Source organism: Sus scrofa, chromosome 1, assembly GCF_054392235.1.
Source record: "Sus scrofa isolate SSC_HxYL_T2T_F1_AM1 chromosome 1, Sscrofa_HxYL_maternal_Yorkshire_Landrace_v2.0, whole genome shotgun sequence".
Lineage (NCBI taxonomy): Eukaryota > Metazoa > Chordata > Mammalia > Artiodactyla > Suidae > Sus > Sus scrofa.
The window spans coordinates 130,721,670-130,732,608 of NC_139383.1; the positions used below are offsets into that span (position 1 = coordinate 130,721,670).

Consider the following 10,939-nt stretch of genomic DNA (forward strand, 5'->3'; position numbering starts at 1 on the left):
CTGGGCCAGGGACTGAATCCAAGGCACGGCTGTGACCTACGTTGATGTAGTCAGATTCTTAATCTGCGGCACCACAGCAGGAACTCCACTCCTGACTTTTAAAATGTGTGAGTTGGGAAAGTTGTGAAAATAAACATTTATCTAAATTGAAGCGATCTGCTCCCCTCCCCAAACACACTAGTGGCATGTAGAAGTTCCTGGGCCAGGGATGAAATCCTCACCACAGCAGTGACCCAAGCGACTGCAGTGACAAGTTGAATCCTTAACCCTCTGTGTCATAAGAACACTCTCTGAAGAGCTTTTTTTTTTTTTTTTGAAGAGTGAGGAACATAATCTTGCGCTATCAAATCTGAAATAGTTGAGCTCTTTGCACAAGGAACACTAGAGAAAGCAATTACTCAACTCCCACTCTACTTCAGGAAAGTGTCTCTAACTAAGTAGGCCATGTTGCAAGTCAGTCAGATATTGGTTTAATTGCCAAGGAACTGGAAAAAAAAAATAGGGTGATATTTTCCACAAAGGAAAAAAAAATTATCTGAAAATCATCTGAATTAGAAACTGAAAGTCTTTATCTCTCATGCCTAGAAATTAGTCACAGAAATAGTTCTTATCTTTTCCTCCACTAATACCTCTGAAACTATGACCTTGTTCCATCATTTATTCCCTTCTCTTTTATCTTCAATTTTTGGTCTGTTCTTCATTTTCCCTTTCAACTTCCAAGCTAGTCTCCAGTTCATCATACAATGAAAATCCTCAAGATCTTTCCTCATACATCTTTCCTTCACTGCCAAAGCTCACAAAAAGTAGCTACATTTGCTGCCCCATTCTCACTTCCCATTTCTCCTTAACCACTTGTTCCATATTATCTATTGTTTCTACTAGTTTACAGAAACTGCTCTTTTGCAGATTCTCAAAATCAATGTGTCCAAACTGATTTTTTCCACTTCCTCCAAGCTTTCTCGCTTAGGTTTCTCATTTCTGTTAAAAGTACACCATCCTCTCAAGCGCTCAGGTTGCCAACAACCACACCCCATGTCTGCAACACTTTCGCCATTTGGCCTCCTCCACCCATTCCTCCTGCCATTCTCTACATGATCTTGTTATCTCTTACCTATCAATTTTAATAGTCTCCTAATCACCCTTCTTGCTCCTAGTGTGCCCTTATCCAACCAATCTTGTAAAAAACTCTAAGCTTAATCTTCTTAATTCAAAATTCTAAACTCATCATGTCTCAGCTTGAAGATCTTTGTTTTCTCCATTGTGTTAACCCCACCACAAGCTGGATCAAGTTCATTAATTTTTATTTATTCATAATACATTTCATGCTTTCTTTATTCAATATTTCACTTCATGCTTTCTTTTGCTTTTCCTACCTTTGTTGATACAATTCTGGATTGTTCCCACTTCTGAATGTCTAAATTCTTCCCATTTTTAAGATGAAAGGGCAACTTCTTAATAAATACCCTTTCCTATCTTCTGTATCTGATAAACTCCTCTTTATCTTTCAAACATCATTTCTTCCTCATACTCTCTGTTCACTGTGTTAATCACTTTTGATCTCTACTTCTAAAGCACATTGAACATACCATTTATTTATTTATTTATTTTTATTTATTTATTTTATTACTCAATGAATTTATCACTCCTGTAGTTGTACAATGATGAACATATCATTTATAGAGCAACCAGTCCCTAGCACTTAGTATTTCAATTATTTTTCCTGTGACTTTCTCCTCTACTAAGCTCTTAGCAAACAAGTATAATATGATTTAATTTAATTGATTTATTTGGCCTCACATGTAGCATGCGGAAGTTCCTAGGCCAGGGATTGAAGCCGAGCTACAGCAGTAACCTGAGCCACAGCAGTAATCTAAGCTGTTAGGCCATTAAGGAATCCTGAGTGTAATATAATTTTAATCTTTGCATTCCCAGTGCCTAGAAAAATACCTTGCAAGACACATCTATGACAAATGTCTATATACCTTGCAAGACACATCTATGACACATGTCTATTGAATGAATCCATTTTTTTAACTTCTGTAGCTGGAAGTGATTTTTCCTTATTAAATTGTCGTAGCATTGTCTCTGCATATCTCATGTCATTAAGACATACATTACATTCTATTTTGCGTAATTGTTACTTACGTAAATATCTTATATTTTCTAGTAGATGGTTATTACCTAAGGGCCAGAGACTCCACTGTGTCATATATGAGCACCTTATGGAACCTATTAAGAGGGACCCTTACACACCAACATCATGGACACAATTAGACTTGGCCTTTGATCAGGACATGTTATGACACACCTCAAGAGCACAATGTTCCCAAACTAAAGTGCTAGAGACAGGCCAAGGCAAGCTACTAAGAGACCTGGTTTACTCCTGTCTTCAGAAACAGGTAGTACAGGTTTCTATAAATAAGGTAAGTATAGCTGCTTTGGAACTGTTCACTTATTTCTTCATTAATTTGTAAACCACTTTGTGGAAAAAAAGGGAAATATATTCAGAGTAGTTACTATTTGCCAGAAATTTTCACATGCCTTATCTCTAAATCACCAAAACATTATGAGAAGAGCATTATTATTGCTAAATTTACAAATAAGGTTCAAGGTGCTTTAGTGACCTATTCAATATTATGGAGCTAGTTTAGAATTAGGATTTTTTTTTCCTTAGTCACCCTGAGGCATATGGAGTTCCCTTGCTAGGGATTAGATCTGAGCCACAGTTGTGACCCGGCAATGCCAGATCCTTAACCCACTGTGCCAGGCCAGGGAGCAAGCCTGTCCCAGTGCCCCTAAGACACCACTGATCCTGTTGCGCCACAGCCAGAACTCTGACAAACTAGGATTTGAATGCCTATAATGCCTGGGACTCTCAAGCAGAAGATCTTTCCCACTTTATCATGCTATATATGCAGGAGGTTTCTGGAGGAACAACTAGAGAAACCCTTGAACCTAGGGGAGCATAACCTGCCAGGAACAAGGGTCAGGCTTTTATCAAATTTTATATTGAGGAAATCCTGAGGAACAAAAACAACCCTGCCAAATTTTCTTATTAAAAATTGTGGTATTATTTACATACAACATTTTATTAGTTTCAGGTGTACAACATATTGACTTAATATTTGTATGTACTGCAAAATGATTACCACAATAAATCCAGTTAACATCCATCAGTATACGTAGTTAAGAATACTTTTTGTCTTGTGATGAGAACTTTTGAAGATTTACTCTCTTAGCAACTTTCAGTATGTAATGCAATATTAACTATAGTTGCCATCCTGTACATTACCTCCCCATTACCTATTTATAACTGGAAGTTTATGCCTTTTGACTCCCTTCACCCATTTTGCCTTCCCTTCACCCCTCGCCTCTGACAACCACCAATCTGTTCCCTATGATTTTTTTAAAGACTCCACATAAAAGAGAGACCATATGGTATTTGTCTTTCTCTTAAAAATTTTTGTTTAAATACAGTTGATTTCCAGTATTATATTAGTTTTAATATATCAGCCTTTTGAGTTAGTATTTTTACAGATTATACTGCATTTAAAGTTATTATAAGACAATGGCTATAATTTCCTGTGCTATACAATGTATTCTTGGTGCATATCTATTTTATACATACTAGTATGTATCTCTTAATCCCATACCCTTAACTAGCCCCTTCCTCTCCCCTTTAGTAACCACTGGTTTGTCTTCTATATCTGGGAGTCTGTTTCTGTTTTGCATATACATTCATTTGTATTATTTTTATATTCCACAAATAAGTGATTATCATCACTTACATTTTTCTCTGCCTGACTTTAATTCACTAAGTGTAATATTCTGTAGATCCATCCACTTTGCTGCAGATGTCAAAATTTCATTCTTTTTTTTATGGCCAAGTAATGGTGTGTGTGTGTGTGTGTGTGTGTGTCTGTGTGTGTATATATATATTTTTTTTTCTAATAACCATTCACTAAGTGTAATATTCTGACTTTAATTCACTAAGTGTAATATTCTGTAGATCCATCCACTTTGCTGCAGATGTCAAAATTTCATTCTTTTTTTTATGGCCAAGTAATGGTCTGTGTGTGTGTGTGTGTGTGTGTGTGTGTGTGTGTGTGTGTGTGTGTGTGTCTGTGTGTGTATATATATATTTTTTTTTCTAATAACCATTCCTACAGGTATGAGATGATATCTTGTGGTTTTGATTTGCATTTCCCCAATGATAGTGATATTGATGTCGATTCAGATTCTCTGCCCATTTTTTTCATCATATATATATATATATGTATATATATATTTGCTATTAAGTTGTATATGTTCTTTTTTTTTTTTTTTTTGGTCTTTTTTTCTAGGGCCACACCCATGGCATATGGCTAGGGGTCTAATCGGAGCTGTTGCTGCCAGCCTACGCCAGAGACACAGCAATGTGGGATCTGAGCCGCATCTGTGACCTACACCACAGCTCACGGCAACAATGGATTCTTAACCCACTGAGTGAGGCCAGGGATCAAACCTGCAACCTCATGGTTCCGAGTCGGATTCACTAACCACTGAGCCATGATGGGAACTCTGATATATTCTTGCTTCCTTTGTCATATACTGACAAAGTATGTCAAGAATGCTGGTTTATTTTGGGGCTTTCTTTTCTGTTCCAAGAACCCATGTGTTTGTTTTTGTGCCAGTATCATGCCATTTTGATTACTGTAGATTTGTAGTATAGTTTGAAATCATGGGTGTGAAACTTCCAGTTTTGTTCTTTTTCAAGACTGCTTTGGCTAGGAGTTTCCTGGTGGCTCAGAGGGTTAAGGATCTAGCAGTTGTCACTGTCGTGGCTCAGGCTTGATCCCTGGCCTGGGAATGTCCACTTGTCAAGGGTTTGGCCAAAGGAAAAAATAGCCTTGGCTGTTTGCCAGGTTATATCATGAACACCGGGGAAATACCTGCTTCCAAGTAGTCCTGAGGTTAGGGGTAGGATACATTTCCAGAAAGGATAGAGGAAAGATGGCAGTTATGGTTATTGGGAAAGGGAACAGAGGCTATAGATTTTGTCTGGAAATCAGAAACATTAAAACAGATTGGAATAAAGACAATAAAGACACAAATAAACCAATGGGATGTAATTAAACTCAAAAGCTTATGCACAGCAAGGGAAACCACTAACAAAACAAAAAGACAATCCACAGAATGGGAGAAAATTTTTACGAATGACTCAACCAACAAAGGTTTAATCTCCAAAATATGCAAACAACTTACACAAATCAACAACAACAAAAAAACAAGCAACCCAATTGGAAAATTGGCAGAAGACTGAAACAGACATTTCTCCAAAGAAGACATACAGATGGCCAGCAGACACATGAAAAAATGCTCAACATCGCTAATTATTAGAGAAATGCAAATGAAAACAACAGTGAAGAACCACCTCACACCAGTTAGAGTAGCCATCATTAACAAGTCAACAAACAAATGCTGGAGAGGATGTGGAGGAAAGGGAACCCTCCTTCACTGTTGGTGGGAATGTAAAGTGATACAACCACTTTGGAAAACAGTATGGCAATACCTCAGAAAACTAAATATAGAACTACCATATGTCCCAGTAATACTACTCCTGGGGATATATCCAGACAAAACTTTCACTGAAAAATATACATGCACCCCTATGTTCACTGAAGCACTATTCACAATAGCCAAGACATGGAAACAACCTAAATGCACAAGAATGGGTGAATGGATTAGGAAGATGTGGCACATATATACAATAGAATACTACTCAGCCATAAAAAAGGACAAAATAATGCCATCTGCAGCAACATGGATGGAACTGGAGACACTCATACCGAATGAAGTCAGAAAGAGAAAGACACCACATGATATCACTAATATGTGGAATCTAAATGATCTATCTATAAAACAGAAAAGATCATGGACATGGAGGATAGACTTGTGTTTGCCAGAGGGAAGGGGGAGGGAGTGGTATGGATTGGGAATCTGGGGTTAGTAGATGAAAACTGTTGCATTTGGAGTGGATAGGCAATGGGATCCTGCTGAATAGTGCAGGGAACTATATATTTAATCATTTGTGATGGAACATGATGGAGGATAATGTAAGAAAAAGAATATGTGTATATATATATATATGTATGTATGTATAACTGGGTCATTTGCCTGTACAGCAGAAATTGACAGAACATTATAAATTATAATAAAAAATTTAAAAAAGACTGGAAATGAAACAAAATTCACTCTAGTGGAAACACATTGCAAGTGACATGCTTGTAATCTTTTTTTTTTTTTTTTTGGTTTTTTAGGGCCACACTCGTGGTATATGGAAGTTCCCAGGCTAGGGGTCTATTCGGAGCTGCCGGCCTGTCCCACAACCACAGCAATGCCAGATAGGAGCCTCATCAGTGAACTTCAGCACAGCTCACAGCAATGACGGATCCTTAATCCACTTAGTGAGCCCAGGGATTGAACCTGCATCCTCATGGATCCTAGTAGGGTTCGTTACTGCTGAGCCATGATGGGAACTCCACTTGTAATCTTAAGTATAGGTGTGCGTGGTCCTAAACATGTTTGGTTCAGTTCACTAACATTAATCGTGCTAGGCACTTTAAAAGGCATTAGGAATACAAAGAGAGTTCCTGCTTTCAAGACACTGACAGTCTGGCACAGTAGGTTGACAGAAATGGGAGACAAGTTACCAGGGGAGTCTTTTCTAAAAGTTCCTTGAAAACACAGAGTGATCCTCAGAAGTAGAATGGAAGGGGAATCTCATTAACAGCAGGCAGGCCAAAAGTTCTGTTTACCTAACTCTGGGTTTGATGATCAGTGATCCTGCTCATTTAACACCAATGTATGAGTAGCAGAATGTATGTCACCCACTGCTCAGGCCCTACCCAAAATTATTAAGAAAGTGAACATAGATATGTCTTCACATACATAGGTGAATTAATTACAGGCTTTGTTGCCTTTATGTTCAATGGTTAGAACAAGGATGAAAACTTCTACCTCCTCTTCCAGTGTTCCAATTGACAGCAATGTAGTCATGAAACCAAGTAGTATACCTGGCATTTAATGAACACTCAACAAATTGTTGAATAAATGAACAAAGCACTTATGGGCCAAACACTGCGTCCAGTGGTATCAAAAACAGAGGAATACCTTTGAGGATGTAAACACTTATGAGTGAAAATTAAGACACATGAAATCAGCAAAGAGTTAGTAAAAAGGGAGATCAGCATGGGCTGGAACACAGCACCTATCAAGAGACTGAGGAGAAAAGCATTCATCAAGAGATTTGCATTCTAGTTCTGTAACAAATTAGCCATGCTATTTCATGAACACTTCCCTCTTATATTCTTTTGTGTTCTTACTTTTAAGATTAGGAAACCATTTTAGGTGATCTCTGATGGCCTTTTCAACTCTTTAATTTTTAAACTTCTATTTACAGCCAGGGAAAGCATTTTTCATTTTTTTTTAAAAGGTAATACATTTAATTCCTATGGTTTAAAAATATCAAAAGGTGTATGTATGTACATTGAAAGGTCTCCATGGGTATGCGTGTGTATAAAATCTTCTCCCTTCATTAAAAGGTAGCACTCTATACTTTCTGTATCTTAACTTTTTTGTTTTTTGCTTTTTAGGGCCACACGGGCCACACCTGCAGCATATGGAAGTCCCCAGGCTAGCGGTCAAATCAGAGCTGCAGCTGCTGGCCTATGCCACAGCCACAGCAGTGCAGGACCAGAGCCCCATCTGTGACCTACACCACAGCTCACAGCAGCACCAGATCCTTAACCTACTGAGCGAGAGCAGGGATTGAACCCGAATTATTCATGGATACTCAACAGGTTTGTTACCACTGAGCCACAGCGGGAACTCCTGCACCTTACTTTTCACCTTAATGATATATTGTTTATACTAAGCTGGAGGTGTTTCCCTATCAGTACTTAGGTTTTTTTTTTTTTTTCTTTTTCTATAGTCCCCTCTTGATGGATATTTGGTGCTATAAAATGAATGTATTCTCCCCAAATTCCTGTGTGGAATCTTGATCACCACTATGTTGGTATTTGGAGGTAGGATGCTGGGAAGTGTTTAGGTCACGAGGGTGGATTAGTGTCCTTACGCTTTATTATTTACAGATACTTGGCTCCTTTTATTGCTCTTATTTGTCAGGAATTTCTGGCCATTCTTGCTTATTTTTCTTAGAATTAGCTTGGCTAGCTCCCTTCCTCCCATTTCCTTTGCTCCCCTCCAAATCTTATTAGTATTTTTGACATGTTAAAAAAACAGTATTTTTATGATGTTGAATTTCTTAGCCAAGAACAAGGTATGATTTTTCTATTTGTTCCAACTTTTGTGACCTTCAAGACTTTTAAAGTTTGAAAGTAGAATCTGAATTTGTTTATGTTTGATAGGTTTAGGTTTAGGGGCTGGGGATTGGAGTGAATGCCCTTCTTGGATGGAGAATACAGGCATACTTTGCTTTATTGAGCTTCATTTTACTACACTTTGCAGATCCTGGTTTGTTTTTTTTTTCCTTACCAACTGAAGGATTTCCACACCAAGCAAGTGCATGGGCACCACTTTTGCAATAGGATTTGCCCATTTCATGTCTCTGTATCACATTTTGGTAATCCTTGCAATATATATATATATTTTTTGGTCTTTTCTAGGACCACACCTGAGGCATGTGGAAGTTCCCAGGCTAGGGGTCTAATTGGAGCTGCAGCCGCCGGCCTACGCCAGAGCCACAGCAACTCGGGATCCGAGCCACATCTGCGACCTACACCACAGTTCACGGCAATGCCGGATCGTTAACCCAATGAGAAAGGGCAGGGATCGAACTCACAACCTCATTGTTCCTAGTCAGATTTGTTAATCACCGCACCATGATGGGAACTCATTTTTTTTTTTTTTGTCTGTCCTTGCAATATTTCAAAACTTTTTTTTGTTTGTTTGCTTTTCAGGGCTGAACCCGCAGCATATGGAGGTTCCCAAGCTAGGGGTCGAATCAGAGCTACAGCTGCTGGTCTATGCTACAGCCACAGCAATGCAGGATCCAAGCCTCATCTGCGACCTACACCACAGCTCACGGCAATGCCGGGGGATCCTTAACCCAGTAAGCAAGGGCAGGGATCGAACCTGAAACCTCATGGTTCCTAGTCGGATTCGTTAACCACTGCGCCATGATGGGAACTCCTCAAAATCTTTCATTATTATATTTGTTATGGAAATCTGATCTTTGCTGTTACTACAACTCACTGAAGGCTCAGGTGATACTGTTTTTTAGCAATAAAATATCATTTAAAGTATGTACATTTTGCACACTAATAGACTATAGTATAGTATAAAGAGTAACTTTCATATGGATAAACTAAAAAAATTCATGTGACTCACTTTGTTGCAATATTACCTTTATTGTGGTGGTCTGGAACAAAGCTGCAATATCTCCAAAGCATGCCTGTAATCTATGAGGCTTGTACAACTAGTGTACCCTTTGGGACAGTAAATAAACTAACTTGATAAGAAGAGGAAAAAGGGGAGTTCCCGTCGTAGCACAGCAGAAATGAATCTGACTAGGAACCATGAGGTTTCGGGTTCGATGCCAGCCTGCTGTGTAGGCTGGCAGCTGTACCTCCAATTAGACTCCTAGCCTGGGAACCTCCATATGCCGCGAGTACGGCCCTAAAAAAGCAAAAAAAAAAAAAAAAAAAAAAAAAAGAGGAAAAAGAAACCAGCAGTGCCTGCTATGTGCCAGAAATGGTGGTAGATATTTTACTATCATCCTTGAACACAGGTCTGCTCAAACCCAGGGCTAGATAGGGCCTAGATACCTTGTAGGGTAAGGCTCAGAGGAGTCTTAGGATGAAAGCAATATTTGAAGATCACAATGGTAGTCAGGCAGGATAGCCTGAGAGTAGGAAGGAAAGGTTAAATTCAAAGAGGGCAACAAGATTTAGTCATCTTAGGGAAAAATGATAAAGGTCAAGTCCTTGCTTGTGGAGATAAAGGTAAAAATACAAAAATCTCTTGCCGGGAGGACAAGCCATTTGGACATCAGAATGAAGAAAGCTGGCTTTGCAGATACCACCACTGCTCAGTCAGTCAACCCCACTGTGTTTTTCAACATTGCTGTCCAGGGTGAGCCCTTGGATCATGTCTTTCAAGCTGTTTGCAATGTTGCAAAGACAGCAGGAGACTTTCATGCTCTGAGCACTGGGGAGAAAGGACTCAGTTATAAAGTTTCCCGCTTTCACAGAATTATTGTGGGGTTTATGTGCCAGGTGGTGACTTCACATGCTGTAATGGCATTAGTGGCTGGTCTATCTGGGGAGAGGAGAAATCTGATGAGAGTTTCATCCTAAAGCATATGGGTCTTGGTATCTTATCCATGGCAAATGCATGACTCAACAAAAACTATTTCCAGTTTTTCACCTGCACTGCCTAGAGTGAATGGTTGGATGGCAAACACGTGGTCTTTGGCAAAGTGGAAGAGGGTATGAACATTGTGGAAGCCATGGAGTGCTTCGGTCCAGGCATGGCAGAACCACCAAGAAGCTCTTTATTGCCAACTACAGACAACTCCAATTAAGTTTTACTTGTGTTTTATCTTAACTTCCAGATCATTCCTTCTGTAGCCTCAGGAGTCCCCTCACCACCATCACCTGCTCAATCTATCCTATAATCTTTGTGCTGTCTGAAAATATGACTCAACATCTATTCATATGCTGCAGTTTTTTAGGTTCTATATTTTCTTTCCTTCCCTCCAAGTCTAGTTGGATTGCAGAGTTGTTTATGTCCTGTACACTTGTGTGCAGATGGCAGACAAATCAATTTTTAGTGAATGTGAAAAACTAAATATCTAAGTTTCAGTGCTTTACTAAATAATTTATTATCCCACCTATTGATTGTCTCCTGCCAGAGAAAGGTGAGTTAGCCAGGGAAA

The 10,939-nt window shown here is 38.9% G+C and overlaps 1 pseudogene; it reads left to right on the top strand.

Moving 5' to 3' along the window:
- The first annotated feature begins 9,968 nt into the window (after window positions 1-9,968).
- On the top strand, window positions 9,969-10,608 carry LOC100739764 (peptidyl-prolyl cis-trans isomerase A pseudogene; annotated as a pseudogene).
- Window positions 10,609-10,939: the final 331 nt, after the last annotated feature.